The 15,932-nt window shown below is 31.2% G+C and overlaps 1 pseudogene; it reads right to left on the bottom strand.

Annotated features, from left to right (window-relative positions):
- Window positions 1-324: 324 nt before the first annotated feature.
- LOC135955351 (uncharacterized) lies at window positions 325-14,777 on the bottom strand (annotated as a pseudogene).
- Window positions 14,778-15,932: the final 1,155 nt, after the last annotated feature.

Here is a 15,932-nt window from a genome sequence, read left to right as displayed (position 1 = left end):
AATTTTGTTTGTTCGGTTGGAAATTGCTATATTTTACTAATAAATGATTGTAAAGGACAAATAGTATTAAAAAAAAACATTTTACCTATTATGTGGAATTTTCATAGATTCTTATTAAGCAGTAGCCTACTTATGCCGACCAACATTTTCTTTTTTTTGTTAATATACATACATAGTTGATAATTGTTGTACAATATGTAAATTTTTTCAAAAAATTTAAAATTTTATTTATGATTTCTAAATCAAGTGGGTTCTTGGACATGTTTTTATTAAATTTTTGTTTGTATATTTTCAACAATTGCAATCACGAGATAATGTCACAAAACAATTTTCATTTTATTTTTAATTTAATTTATGTCAAATATTTGTCAAATTTAATTTTGAAAAGTTAACACAATCTAGGAAATAAGTAAATAATAAATTCTTAGAAAATGTATGTGTAATATTTATATTTTAAGTTAAATTCATAAAATCTAGTTAGTTACAATTCTAAAGTAAAAGGTAGTTTTTTCGTTTTATAATGGTTCGTATTTATATGCAATTGTACAATTTCCCTTAAAATGGTGTTGTTATCAAAGTTATGGAGATCTGAAAAGAAAAAAAAAAGAGAAAGAATTAATCAATTTTAAATGAAATTTATTAATTGTATTGATTAGAAATTTAATTCGGGCTTTAAATTATAAATTACTGCTTCACTGGAAATTTCAGACAAATCTGGGAATGTCAAACAGTTCTAATATTTAGTTTTAACAGAATTGTCAAATCAAAAATCGGTTGGAAAATTTAGGACAAATTAATCAATATGACACTTGATATGACAAATGATATAACGCTGAAAATTTTAATACAATTGGATAATGTTAACTCGTTTACGCTTCACCCCTATCGGCAATATCATGTGAAATATCCATTTCCCTCGAAGGGAAAATTGCTATCGTTATTCTATGAACTTTTCATTCACAATAGTTAATTTTGTTCGTAGCAGCTGCTTATTGTTTGCAAAATTATATCTAGAATTTCTACAACATGGAGAATTTTTTCAAGTGAACAACGTTGATGAACGAAAATGGGAAATGATGAACGAAAATGGGAAAAGGGAAATGTGAAATATTGATTCGCGATAAGGGAGTATATGTCCACTAGAGTGACAATCAGTTGTATTGAAAATTTTTAAGAGTGCCGGGTGGAATATTGTGACACTAGGCCTAAAAGTTAAATGCTGAAAATGTGAGCCAAATCGAACAACGATTTCTGGACGCGCATCGAGGTCAAAGTTCAGATATATGCAAAATCTTACTATTTATATGGAATAAATAGGTGAAACTCGTTAAATTTGTGCATTGTTTTCTAGAAATATGTAGATTTATTTTTATTGATTAAAAAAAAATTGGGAAATTAACCCTGTATCTCCTTTGAGTCAAAATGGAACGAAAACTGTATTATCGCCAAAATTCGAAAAAAAATGCAAATTTTTCAGTTTTTGTAAAAATTTTGCTACTAAATAAATACTTTTGCAATTGAATGCAAAATAATCGAAATGTGTACGTAATTACCGTTGTAATGAGATATAAATGACAAAATTTGGTTAAAAAATGTTAAAGTTATTACAAATTCGCCAGATCATTAAGTTGTGTCAGGCCACTTGAACAAAAAATTTAGGAAAAAAATTAACATATTTCGAGAAAAATTAACGGCTGTTTCGAATCTCCATTTTCAAATTTTTAAAAATTTTGTTAAACAAATTTCAGAATTATTTCATCATCACGTTGGGATTTATTGAGATCATAATAGGGAATAAAAATATGAAAAAACAAGTAAGAGATCTATATTCGGCTGTGCCGAATCTTACAGTATTGGCCATAACTAAAGCACCCCCTCAATGGATTTTTTCAAATCATAATTTTTTTGATAAAAACGGCTTTTTTGGGATGTATTTTGCATATATTTTATTAAATAATTGTTAATGTTCATTTAATATTCATTTAGTATAAGATAATTTTATTAAAAATTAATTTAAAATGATAAATCATATAAAAACTCAAAACGCAACGGACAAAACAAAAGCACCCTCTTATAAGATGTTTAAAAATTTTACTCGGTAGTGTATATTTGCAATGTGAGTTATCGGGAATCACAATTAATGGACTTAAAAATTCCAAAAGATAAAAATAAAGGAAGACGTAATGTGCAAAATTTAAGTTTTATACAGTTTATTGTGAAAAAAACAATGACAAGGAACAAGTACTCCAGTGAATTTAAAATTAAAGTTATTGAAGTCTGGAAGATGGGGTTATCACTACATGAATTGAGTAAAAAATATTCAAACAAATTTTTTAAGACTGGTCGCATATCACCGGAGCATTCTGGAGGTCGTTCGCGAAAAAAAAAACGATATTATGATTCCTTGATCAAAAGAGCAATACAAAAAGATCCCACAGCATCAGCTATTCAAGTACGAACAAGTTTTAGATTATGCGATTATGCCCGATTATTCAGCTGACGATCAGCAAAAAAAAACATTTCTATCACTTAAGAACAAGAAAGCTAGACTGAAATTTGCCAAAGCCCACATCGACTGGAGTGTCCAAAAATGAAAGACAGTACTGTTCCCTGACGAATCCAAATACAACCTAAAAAGTTCCGCTGGAATAAGGCGTGTAGGCAGACCAAAAGGAGAAAGACTGAATCCTAAGTATTGCAAAGGAACAATTAAACATGGAGGTGGCAATGTAATGGTCTGGGGTTGCTTTTCTGGTCAAGGATTTGGGCCAAATCATAAAATTTATGGGATTATGGATCGGTTCATGTACCGTGATGTATTGAAAGCTGTAATGTTGCCTTATGCCAGTGAAGAGATGCCAATTTTTGGGAGCTTCCAACAGGATAACGATCCTAAGCACCCCTCCAAAGTTTGTAAAACTTGGCTACAGAGCAATAAGATTCATGTTCTTCATTGGCCTGGTCAATCTCCCGATCTCAATCCTATTGAGAACTTGTGGCACATTGTTAATATGAAAATAAATAGCGAAAATTCCTGAAATAAGGATCAGAAATTTTCACGATTTATTTCATGCCTGGGAAGGAATATCGAAAAACGCCATAAAAACATAATATCTTCTATGCCAAGAGATGTTCTTGTGCCATCCAAAACAAAGGATTTGCAACAAAAAATTAATTAAAATTTTTTTTATAGTATATCCTTGAAGGGGTGCTTTAGTTTTGCCCGTTTCATTTTCTACCTTAAAATATTTTTTAATTTTAAGTTACCTCTTATAGAAAGGTTAACTTTGAAAGTATTTGTTTATCAATACTAAACATATTAACAAATGAAAATAATACATAATAGATATTTAAAACTTTGATTTTATACAGAAAAATACCATATGAAAAAATTCATTGCGGGGCTGCTTTAGTTATGGCCAATACTGTATATACCCTTCACCAAATTATACTTTAAAATAAATTTTTTAAATATTTTTAGGTAAACAAAATTTAATTTTTTTTTAAATTGTTTTTCAAAATTTTTTTTTAATTTTTTTTTAAAAAAAGTTTTTTTTCCAAATTTTTAAAAAAAAAATTAAATTTTTTTTTTTTAAAAAAATTTATGACAAACAAATTTTTTGATGAAAAAAAATTCGGGTTAAAAAATATTTTTCCCGATTTTGACCCATTGTAGGTCCAACTTACTATAGCCTTATCTACATCGTTGCAATGGACTTTGAAATATCTATCATTAGATATCCATATTGTCTATATTAATAACTTAGTAATCCATATATAGATCAAAAATCGAGGTTGTCCCGGTTTTTTGCTCATATCTCCGTTATTTATGGACCGATTTTGCTGATTTTAAATAGCAAACTTCTCGAAAGCATGACAGAATTATTGAAGATTTGGATCCAGAAGATATCTGGGGTCTTCAGAAAATTGATTTCAACAGACGGACAGACAGACAGACGGACATGGCTTAATCGACTCCGCTATCTATAAGGATCCAGAATATATATACTTTATATATACCCTTCTCACGAAGGTGAAGGGTATAATTATGTCAATACCTCTTACAGTTTTTCCGTACCTGCGATTTAAATTTTTCGATTTTCGAGAAAAACGAATTATTTTTTGCCCATATTTTGGCGAATGAGCCGAATTTCCTTACTGTTATTAATTTTAATTAAAATCTGTTAAGAATATTATAGTCCAGGTAATTTTAAATATAGTCTGAAAGTGTTCCTAAAATTGTAAAACGTTAACCCTTAAATCGTGAAGGTCAAAGGTAAAATGTTTCAATATTTGGAATTTCTAATGCAAATATAGCGAAATGTTATATATTTTTGGGCCGATTTTAATGAAACTTAAGAAAAATATAACATTTAAAAAAAAAACTGAAAAAAATGCATTTTTACCCCTTGTAAATGCACCTCAAAACTAAATCGAAAGTCGGCACAGGCTTCCTCTCTTAGAACAAGCTAAAAAAAATTTTGGTGGTATTTTAGGTCATTTCGAAAGTTTTAAGCGCGTACCGTTTCAACATTTCAAAAAATTTAATTCTAAGGGACACTCTAATATCTTTCTATATATACAAAAATTAAATGGTCCATGTATGTAATGGCATCACGTGAGAACGGCTGGAGCGATTTGCCTCATTTTCACTTCTCACTTTTCTTAATAAGAGACATTTTTTGGAGAAACTTGAGGAACTAACATTAGTTAATTTAATAGCTACCGGGCGAAGCCGGTGCGGTCATCTAGTATATAGATAAAATACAAGATCTGCAGTTATTCAAAAATAAAACAATCATAGCTTTATATAGAAATTCTTAATTTAATAAATCTTACCCAATTTAAAACCGCAAATTTGTATGCGCTCCCAACGTTTTCTTACACAATCCACAGCCAGTACTAAACACAATAATCTAACATTTAAAATATCTTCGGCTTTGCCATAAATCACAAAAACCAAATGCTCATTGACATCCAAAATATCCAGCCAAAATTTCAAACCCATTAAAAATATTTCAAAGGGTATTTCTATGAACTCCAAAGTGGTCGGCTCTCTAAAAGAGTCCTGACAAATTCTCTTATCTTCCATAACAATATTATCAGTGTAAATGTTTAAACGTTTCAATTTGAGATTAGAAACAAGCAGCCTTAAAATACTCCAGGTTAATCCGGTGCCCGAAGTAAATGTCAATTCTTTTAAAGACTTCAGGCGACAAATAAAGCGAGGCAGCAGATAGGGATTTGGTACAAGTAATTGCTGCAATTGAGGACATTTATCTCTTAGCCAATTATGATGTATATCACCTTTATGCCAGTTAAGGGTATGTAGATTGGCAAAATTGTTTAAAGAGTTTTGAAATATTTCCGATATAACTGCACAATTAATGCTATCAATTGTTATGGAGTGTAAACTGGGTGCTAAATAAATGTAATTGTTAATGTCATTGACTGGAGTGTTGATCAGTTTAAAGATTTTGAGATTAAGGCCACCCAAAATTTGTTGCAAATTATTAAATGTCAGACCAGTGCAGGAGATCAAAGACAATTCTTGCAATCCCTTTAAAGACAAAAAATCCTCCACATTTATTTCACAACGTTCCAAACATAAGATTTGTAAATTTTTACAGCATTTGCTTAAGATATCCATAACTTTGACATTTATTGCTATTTTACTGTCACTGGCATGTATGGTCAGCTCACGCAATTGAGGGCAGCATTTTAATAAGCCGGTAAAAGTGCACCAAAAATCAAAATTTATCAGGCCTATATTTAAAGCTTCCAATTGCCAAATCATATCGGCTATATATGATTTGTTGGTTTGCTCATGGTCCTGGCAAACTATGGTGAAGTTGTTTAAATTTAATTTAGACAACTGTTTAACATTATCTAAAATATGTTTCAGATATTTGAACTTAAGTTTCTTTACTGTGCCGGGCGGCTTTTCCGGTTCAAATGTAAGTTCTTGCAGTTGTTTTATATGACCTAAATTATCAATATTTATATTAACACCCGGTTGAAGCCATTGAAAATCTTCACAAAAACATTTAATCAAATGTAGGCTGCTTAGTTGTTTACAATTTTGGCTTAGCACTTGCAGATCCTCATTGGTTACTGCCATTTGAAAGTAAATTAATTTATTTAAGTTACTTAAGGCATTAATTTTTAATTTAAAGTACTCCACATTTAAACAGTCATCTTTAATATCGCCCTGTACTTTCAAAATTTCTATATCATGACATTTGAGTTTTAAAAACATCTCACATTCTTTATGATTTAAAGCAAATTTGTGTTCTTTCATTTCTGACAAATCGTTTAAGTCATTTTTGGTGTTACGTGTTATAATATTAACGTAACGTGATTTATAAATACACAATTCTTTTAAGTTATTTAGCCACATTTTATCTATATTTTTTTACATTAATTTGTTTTTTACTTAAGTTAGAAATTATTTAAAAAAAAAATGTTTATCTTTACTTCGAAAATCTTTAAATGAGACTGATCTTTGTTTATCTTTACTGCAAAATACTGCTCAGTTTTTTTTTATCAAAATAAACTTTATATTGTCGAGAAGATTGATTCACATTTGTATAAAAATAAATTTATGACATACTTAAAGTATGTACACAAAGTAATAATTATGAAGATTAACATTAAATGTATTCAATAAAGGCTATTTGTAGTAAAAATAGAGTAGCTTTTTGAATATAAGCCAGTTACGTCCAGCTCATTGGCATAATGTGCGAGCTTTTACAAAAGAGCTTTTGTGCTTTCACACCGACAAGGGTACCACAAGCATTCAAGCATTAATGCTTGTTGTTTATTTGACAAACAAATAACGATTAGTCAATGTTACGTTATGTAATTTGTACTTTAACCCTCCTTTTTCATTTTTAAACTGAAATTACTCCTTGATGGTCCATGGGAACTATACCCGCCTTCCACATGTATTCCAAGGAAATTTTATTTAGAATCGTTTAAAAAAAATCAAAGCGATCCGACCAATAGTTTAGTTTCTATTGTACCTTGTACTTCGTATAAGGTACTCAACCGTCGGAGGGTTAAAAAATGAGCTTTCAAAGCTGTGCTTAGGCGCAACTGATATAAGCCTTCGATATCATTTTTATTCCATAATTTTGTTTAATTTTTGACATATGTAAGTATTTGTGATAAAATTATTTCGTGTACATACTTCCTTCTGTTGTATTCATCACAATAAAATGCTTAAGATTACGTTGAATTTTTACTCAGATTTCTTTAATCTACACAATAGTCTATATTTATATTAGTTAAGCATTGTTAAAAGGGGCTTGTAGATAATACGCGCGTAGTTAAGTAAAAGTATTTAAAAGCAAATGCACAGTGGGGAAATTGCATTATAAATGGAAAACCCCAATTACGATAAGTGCTGCTCGGACTCTGAAAACTAGTGTCAATCGTATAATGTTTACTAGGGGAAAAACTGAAGTTTTGTAGAAAAAGTGCTCGGTCCTTGGCCTCTAAATTTTTAGCAGAGTTCCTGTCAGGAAATTTTTGAGCCTTGTATGCTTTTAAACTAGCATTGGCTTTAACTTTTCATACCAAATAGTTCGAGTACTCAGCTAACCGGACTGCCATCCTACCGCATATGTTGGGAGCTATTTTGAAAATGGTTTCTATTTATTGGCTTTAGAAACATCATGTGGAGCATTCTTTCTACCTGAATCAGGTTTTTTATCATAAAACAATACATCAATCACATAACAAAAAAGAAATTGGGACCTAAAAATCGAGTTAAATAGAAAACACTGTGTACATACATATCGTCACCTTAAATGAAAGCGGAAGTAACTACACAAAAAAAAACATTCCCACGACAGCTGGTTCTACGCACTGGAATGACCCGAGTTCACTCGGCTAAGGGCTGTCAACTCAGCAAACACTGCTGCTACAACAACAACAATACAAAAATTCAAAATCGAGTTTTTGATTGATTGAACAATTGCCAAGTATACTCTATTATTATTATTATTTTATAACGTATCCTGCAAAAACAATAAAAATGTAGTTACGTCGGTTTGCATTTAAGGCAACGATATATACTTTAAGTAAACTTATTTTATTTGTACTTTTAAAAACATACTTAAAACAAAAGTAAAGTAAAAAAAAACTCAACTAAAAAAAAATGTTTCTTATCGAAAATTAAGGAAAAAATGCCAATTAAAAAAACAAAATACTCCAATACATAAACATAACAAAAAATTTATAAAAATTAACGAAGTTTTCAAAAAAGAAATCTGTTATTCGCTTGTGTTTTTTTTTCGTTTGTTGTTGTTTGTTGCCGCGTTATATAATTTGAGTTCGCGTAATATCGAATTCGAGTACAATTACGTAACAATATAATAGACCGCTTATTATTATTATTTATTTGGGGTTTTTCGTATGAAAATTCAAAAAAAGAATTCATTATTTATAGAATTTATATCTTATTGAATCATTCTAATTTCTTCAAATAGCTTCAAAAATGTATTAAATGATTAAATTTGTCTTCAATTGAAATCTATTACAAAAAGGCTTAAGACTTTTTTTCTGAATCAAGAAAAAAAATGTTAACTCAATTTGAATTAACACAAATTTAATCATTCAGAGTTTGAATAAATTCTGTTACACAATTTTTTAATGCTCTATTCGACTATGCTATGCCAATTTGCATATTTGAAAAAAATGCCAATAGTTATATCCCTAATATAATAATACTTTATAAATTTATTCAAAGTATTGAGCATTGTTAGCTATGACCTTTTCCCATCTTTCTGGCAACATATGGATTCCGAGCCAAATAGCACCCAATGATTTTTCAAGCTCTTGTTGAGTTTGACAACAATCTTCATGGAGTAATGACAGGAATTTTTGGTCCTCAAACATTTTAGGATGACTTCTGAACCACCACTTCTGAACCGAACAAATCATCTCTCGCACGTTGAAACCGATGTAACACATTTACCATACGCTTTGGAGAGCAATATTTACTTCTTTTTATACCCTTCACCTTCTTGAGAAGGGTATATATAAATTTGTCATTCCGTTTATAATTTCCACACTATAATTTTCCGACCCTATAAAGTATATACATTCTGGATCCTTGTAGATAGCGGAGTCGATTAAGCCATGTCCGTCTGTCTGTTGAAATCAATTTTCTAAAGACCCCAGATATCTTCGGGATCCAAAACTTCAATAATTCTGCCAGACATGCTTTCTAGAAGTTTCCTATTTAAAATCAGCAAAATCGGTCCACAAATGGCTGAGATATGAGGAAAAAACCAGGACAACCTATATTTTTGACCTATATCTGGATTACTAAGTCATTAATATAGACAATATGAATATCTAATGATTTATATGTATTTCAAAGACCTTTGCAACGACGTATATAAGACCATAAGTAAGTTGGGCCTACGATGGGTCAAAATCGGAAAAAATATTTTTCAAGTTGAATTTTTTTTCACCAAAAAAAAAATTAAAAAACAAAAAACTTTTTTAAATTTAATAATTTAAAAGCAATTCGAACAAATTTTTTTCCAAAAAATTAAAAAAACAACTTTGGAAAAAAAAAATTTGTTGTTTGTATTTTGAAGTATAATTTGTTGAAGGGTATATAAGAATCGGCACAGCCAAATATAGCTCTCTTACTTGTTTTTATTAAAGAAGTAAAGCAAAACTTCCCGCATATGACGCATTGTTGGCACAAATATTCGACATTTTCGAAGCAAAAAAAACATCGTTGCTTACTTTATAATGTTCAATAAGTAGGAGAATAAATGACAGATATGTACAAATTAAAAACAAAAACCGCATTCAAAAGATACGCCATTTATTGTAAATCCCGCATTTTTATGTCATACCAATACATAAGTTATCTATTAGCCAATCGTGGTTTTCTAGGTCTCCTCGTATTTCAAACATCCGACGGACTTTTGTTCTGAAATATTCCTGATCAACAAATAATATTTTCGGGAAAATTTCACCGCCTTAGAATAAAGTTATTCTTGGAATGGTTCTTATGTGGGAGCTATGACCAATTATGGACTGATCGTCACAAATTGCATACGGAGATTTTTGGGTATTATTGATGTCGACCTGGTAACGATATTTATAATAGATTTATTCGTATTTAAGTGATTTTTAGAAGGGGACCTAAGATGGGGGATATTATCAAATATATACCGATATTCACATTTATCGATATTTATATATTAATGTGTTTTTCGAAAGTGGTCCTTTGGCACGACGATTTCTATATCGAATTTTAACCTGCTAATTATATTTATATAAGATTTATGCGTATTTTAGTGATTTTAGGAAGTGTAAGTTATGTGGGGGCTATTACCAATTATGGGCCGATCCGCATAACATTTGGAACGGCGATTTTTATATATATTCGGTTTATTTATGTCGAATTTAAGTGATATTCGAAGATGAACTTTATATGGGTAAAATATTGATCGTTCCAAAAAAAGTTTTGAAATTTATTTTTACATGAAAGAATTACATGAAGAATTTTGTATGGATACTGATGTTCTATAAGCATTTATGGGAAGAAATTTTGTAGCGGGCTGGGTGAAATCACGGGCCGATTCTAACCATTTTCAACAGAGAAAAAATATCAATGTTTTGGGGATTTGTCTTACACTTTGGTCTATAACTCAGGTTTTACTTGACCGATCTTGTCCATTTTCAATGCCAAACTTTGATCTACAAGAAATTTTTGGAGAAAATTTCATCTCTCAAAGTCCACACAAACAGCGTTGCCATTTTGGTATTTTCCTACCCAATTTGATCAGGAATTCTTTTGTTTAGAAACTCGACAATTTGGGAATTTCTTTGTAAGTTTCCTTGATAGATGGCTATTAATTTTAAATTAATTTTATTCCAATTTTGTATCTAATATCTAAATTAGACCGTTCTCCAAATGATATAAATTTACCTTATGGGCCAACGCCATGTTAAAGTGGTATACATAGTTGGAACTAGAACAGATCCCTATTATAGAGCTTGTTCTGTGTCAGTTCCCATCCCTTTATTGTGTATCTTTAGATTAAGTGAAACTTGACTGATTTGTTCAACCATAAAAATAAATCCAATGGTGTTAAATAACACGTGATCTATCTGATCACTGAATCGAAAAAATGCACTACCAGAAAATGTCTCATTGAAGTGTTTTACGAGCTTTATGTCACGTGGCAATGTCTTGTTGAATTCACTGTAATCTACATCAATATCATCCAATTTAGGCAGAAACAACTCTGTTATCATGTCGGGATATCGATCAGCAGCCACAGTCACTGCATAGCCAGCACTATTTTCAAAATAGTAGAATCCAATGCTCCTATCCCAAAATACTCACTAAACACACGTTGTGGATGCATTTGTTTTTTGACAATCCTGTGGGTTTTCTAATCCCAATGGCATCACGATAATGTGCTTCATGATCTTGCTCGAAAAGACAAAACTGTTGCCGCCAAGCTTTCCTTATAACTGTTTTTGGATTAGATAAAGTCAGTGTGTTTTTAGATGTTTTTAAGTTACAGGAGGTCAACAAATGCTATGGCAATAAGAGGACCTACTATTTATTAATTTCCTGTTTAAATTTCCTCCTAATCCATAACCTTTTCCAACATGGCTGTACAGACAATCAACAAACTTACATACACACATTGTTTTATTATTTATTTAATACATTTAAATATAGATAGATCTTTCGATGATGGTCATTGAATTTTAAGCAACAACACGAATGCAATTCCATTTGGCCACATGATATGGTATGTTATGGAATGGTATACGCCAAAGTGCAGTTGTGAATACAAAGAAGAAGGAAGGAAAGCAGAAAGACTATGATGGTGTATGGACACGTTTTTGGGGGAGAGTGTTTAAATGTGACTTTTAAGTGTGCAATTGTTGACATGCAATGTTGAACATGTTGCAAAAAAGTGTCCAGTTTGACAGTGACATGTAGATGTAGACTGACTGACTGAGTGACACTATAAGAAAAACTCTTTATGGCTAAAAAAAAAACACAACAATTGTGTGTAAGTAAAAAAAGTGTGTGGCAGACGAAAAGGATACAAATATTGCATATTGTTGTTTGCATTTGCTTGTCGTCGTTGGACAAGCAGCTGTTGTTTGTCAATGACCACTATACGATACTTGTAGAATACAAAGAACGCTGTCATTTACACTTGCACTTTAGCATGCAATTGTTTAAGATACTTGGGCTAGTGTGTGTTTGTCTGTTAGTGCAAGTTAGTGCAAGTGTGTTTGTAATTGTGCAAGTGCTTGTCGAGAGTTTGCATAGTATGTCCGGTTTTGTAATAACCAATTGAGTGACTACTATTATGGAATTGAACTTTTGTGAACAAAAAAAATGGTCTGGAAAGAAAAAGTCCACACTATGGTTTTGTTGTATATATTGCACACGACTACCAACATTTTCACACGCTTTAATAATAAACATAATAAATAAGATGCTACAGGTTGTGGCCAAGTTCGAGGGGATATAAATAAAACAAAAACATATTACTTCAATTAGTAAATAATTTGTTCAGCAATTAAAACTGGTTACTAAAGATTTGAATTGCACTAAAAATCTGTCATTAATTGAATATTTTGAAAGCATTTAATATATGTAGGTAAGACTTATATGATTCAGAGGTCGTATGAGTTATTTTTTATTTATATAATGAGTAAGAGTGCTGTGACCAATCTTGTATATTTTTAAAGAAAAGCGAAAACTCAATTTTTATACCCTTCACCTTCGTGAGATAAGTTTTCCACAATATAATTTTCCAACCCTATAAAGTATATATTTTGGATTCTTATAGATAGCGGAGTCGATTAAGCCATGTCCGTCTGTCTGTCTGTTGAAATCAATTTTCTGAAGACCCTAGATATCTTCGGGATCCAAATCTTTAATAATTAAATAGAAGTTTTCTATTTAAAAACAGCAAAATCGGTTCACAAATGGCTGAGATATGAGGAAAAAACCAGGAGAATGGGTCAAAATCGGGAAAAATATTTTTAACCCGAATTTTTTCACCAAAAAAAAAAAAATTTAAAAAGCCAACAAATTTTTTTAAAATTTTTAAAAAAAAATTTTAAATAATTCGAAAAATTTTTTCCAAAAAATGAAAAAAACAACTTTGGAAAAAAAAAAATTTTTGTTTACCTAAAAATATTTAAAATTTGTATTTTGAAGTATAATTTGGTGAAGGGTATATAAGATTCAGCACTGCCGAATATAGCTCTCTTACTTGTTTTTTTTTAGAATCTTCTGAATCTTAATACCCATGGAAACTGAGTAAGGAATCACTAAATGTTAAATAAATGTTTAGATCTCCTTTGCCAGCAAACAATTCAGATGTTCAGAATGTTCAGTAACATTTATGTGCTCTTTATTCTGCGAATCCCTCTTCATAATATGAAAAGTGGGATACTGATGGCAATTTTTTATTTGGAATTCTCAAAATGACCGTAATAGTACTTTAGGATCCTCTCTTTCCATGATCAGAGACAGGAATTTTTGAAGTCTTCAAGTAGATCCTATAGAAATCCATCTTGTTAAGTACAATACACTAGAAAGAGCTTAATAAGTAAAATAAAAACTAAGTTCTAACTTGAAAAGAACCTATTTTTTCACGCAGACGTCTCAAAATCAAAAGGAGTTGTTGGATGTGGTATTAGTTTGGATCAGCCTAATCTGAGATTGCTTCTTTGAATATCCTTATTTTTACTGACAGTAAAGCGGTCATCAAATTCCTAGAAGATGACGAAAGTTTATAGCAAATTAATATTGTAGAAATTACAATGCGGAAAGACGAACATACGAGAGAATGTCAAAAAGTCCGTGCCTTTTTGAATGAAACACAGATTTTCGGATAAAAAATTATTTTATTTTTGCAATTCTTTTTATTTTTTTTTATAGAGGTCATCAAAATAGGTATTTTTTGTGAGATGTAGTCAACTGTCTTTTCGCCGAGACATTTCTTCAGGTTTGAAAACACGAGAAACTCGGTGCTAAATCCGGAGAATAGGGCAGAATGAATTAGGCTACGAAATGCTCCCTATTTCGTAGCCTAATTCATGGATTTTTGCCATGGAAACTGCATATGTGTAAACCCCTTTGTACACCCGATTTTGAGCAACCGCTGCAGCCATCTTGCTCATTCTCATAACCAAGCGATAATTCAAAATTGAAACCACTGCACCATGTGAGATCACTATGGCTTCCACAATCTCTCGTACTTTCAATCTCCGATTGGCCAACACCATATCGGAATTTTTATTAACCCTAAACTGTCAGCTGTCAAAAAGTTTTTCTTCTTTCCGCATTACTGCACAAATTGCGGAATTTTGGAATATTCCAATTGCCAGTGAATAACAGGATTTGTGATTCTTTTTCCAAAAGAATCACAGCCACATGGTAGTACTATTCTAGTTTGCTATCTTCATCCAATATCATCCTTGTCCTCTTCACACTGGCCACCTTCTGTGTGATGGTGTTCATATGTTTATGTCTTTGTATTGTTGTATGCACTACTGTTATTTCATGTCTAGACATAAAGTATGACTTGAATGGTTTTTTTGTTGTTATTGCAGTTGGTGTTGTTGTGTTATATCTTTTGCAGCAGTAGTAGTTGTTGTTGTTGTTTAGCGTTTTTTACGATTAATAATATTGGCAATAGAGCCACTACACTAAGCTCTCGCTAACTATTTGCCCGTGTTATACGTTAGCGTTGCCTGCCTGCAGTTAGCAATATGTTGTAAAGAAAAAAAATGTTTGCATGCAATTGCACTTCTCCACATTGTTTGTTGACATTTAAGCAGCTGTCAATAGAAGAGACTCTTTTGTTGTTTTTGCTGCTGTTGCCATATTGTTGTTTGACTTTTGTAAAACTCTTATGGCTTTTGAATTGAATTATAGGCGCGGGATTTTTCCTCCATACTTTATACTTTTTTACTACACCCCGTCAATCAACCAAGTTGACGATTGTCATGATGATCATGATGTGTCAGTGTCGCATAAGTTCAAGTCGGAATTACTAAATTTAGAAAATCTGGAAATGAAATGAAAAAAAAACTTGTTCAAACGTGTTTAAATTTTTAACCTTCTTTTAACATGATCAGAGGTTTTTTTATTTCTTTATGCCAGACATACTAAAGCTAGTAAATCTTGGGTTTATTGTGGTCGTCTGTCTGTTTTCGTATGATTCTTAATAAATTTTAGCATTAATGTTAGCTTGGACAGAGACATTAATGCTCAGCATGTTAAATTAAACATTTAATGAGGAATATAAGTGTTAAGAAATCTAAACACGAAATGCACATTCAACCAATTGCGCCGACATGATATAAAACAGGAACATGCGGAAATTAAAAAAAAAAAATAAATAAAAATTAAAACAAAATCGTGAACAAGAACATTAGTGTTAAAACTGATGAGTGTTGTTTTTAAATGTAACTCCTCATTATATTGGCTATAAATTTTGCGAGTTTAGTAGTTTGATGAGGTTTGATAGTGAGCTTCAATCACCTTTTTTAATATTAATCTTCTGAATCGTTTAGATCGTTCAGAAAATTCTTTGTCAACTGTAAATTTTTCAATTCATTGTAGTTCATAGACAAACTTTCCTATATCAGAGGAGTAGTTGAGTTTATGTTTTGAATTTGGAATTTAAAGACTTTAGGCGTACGGAGTCTCAAGGTCTGAAAGTGGGAAGCATTGTCGGGAATGGATTGAGATATGCACATTCCACGACCTACCGGACGCGTCCACAGGTTGTGGATAGTGGAAAGTTCCGTAGACAAGTTTAAGTTTTTAACGGAGCAGCTGCCATTCCAGTCACGGATTCAGAGTGGAGAGTTTTTAGAAGGTTTTTAGGGTGGAACCGGACTTT

The sequence above is a fragment of the Calliphora vicina genome, chromosome 3 (assembly GCF_958450345.1).
Source record: "Calliphora vicina chromosome 3, idCalVici1.1, whole genome shotgun sequence".
Lineage (NCBI taxonomy): Eukaryota > Metazoa > Arthropoda > Insecta > Diptera > Calliphoridae > Calliphora > Calliphora vicina.
Note: the sequence above shows the minus strand (reverse complement) of the source record. Positions and strands in the feature narration are given on the sequence as shown.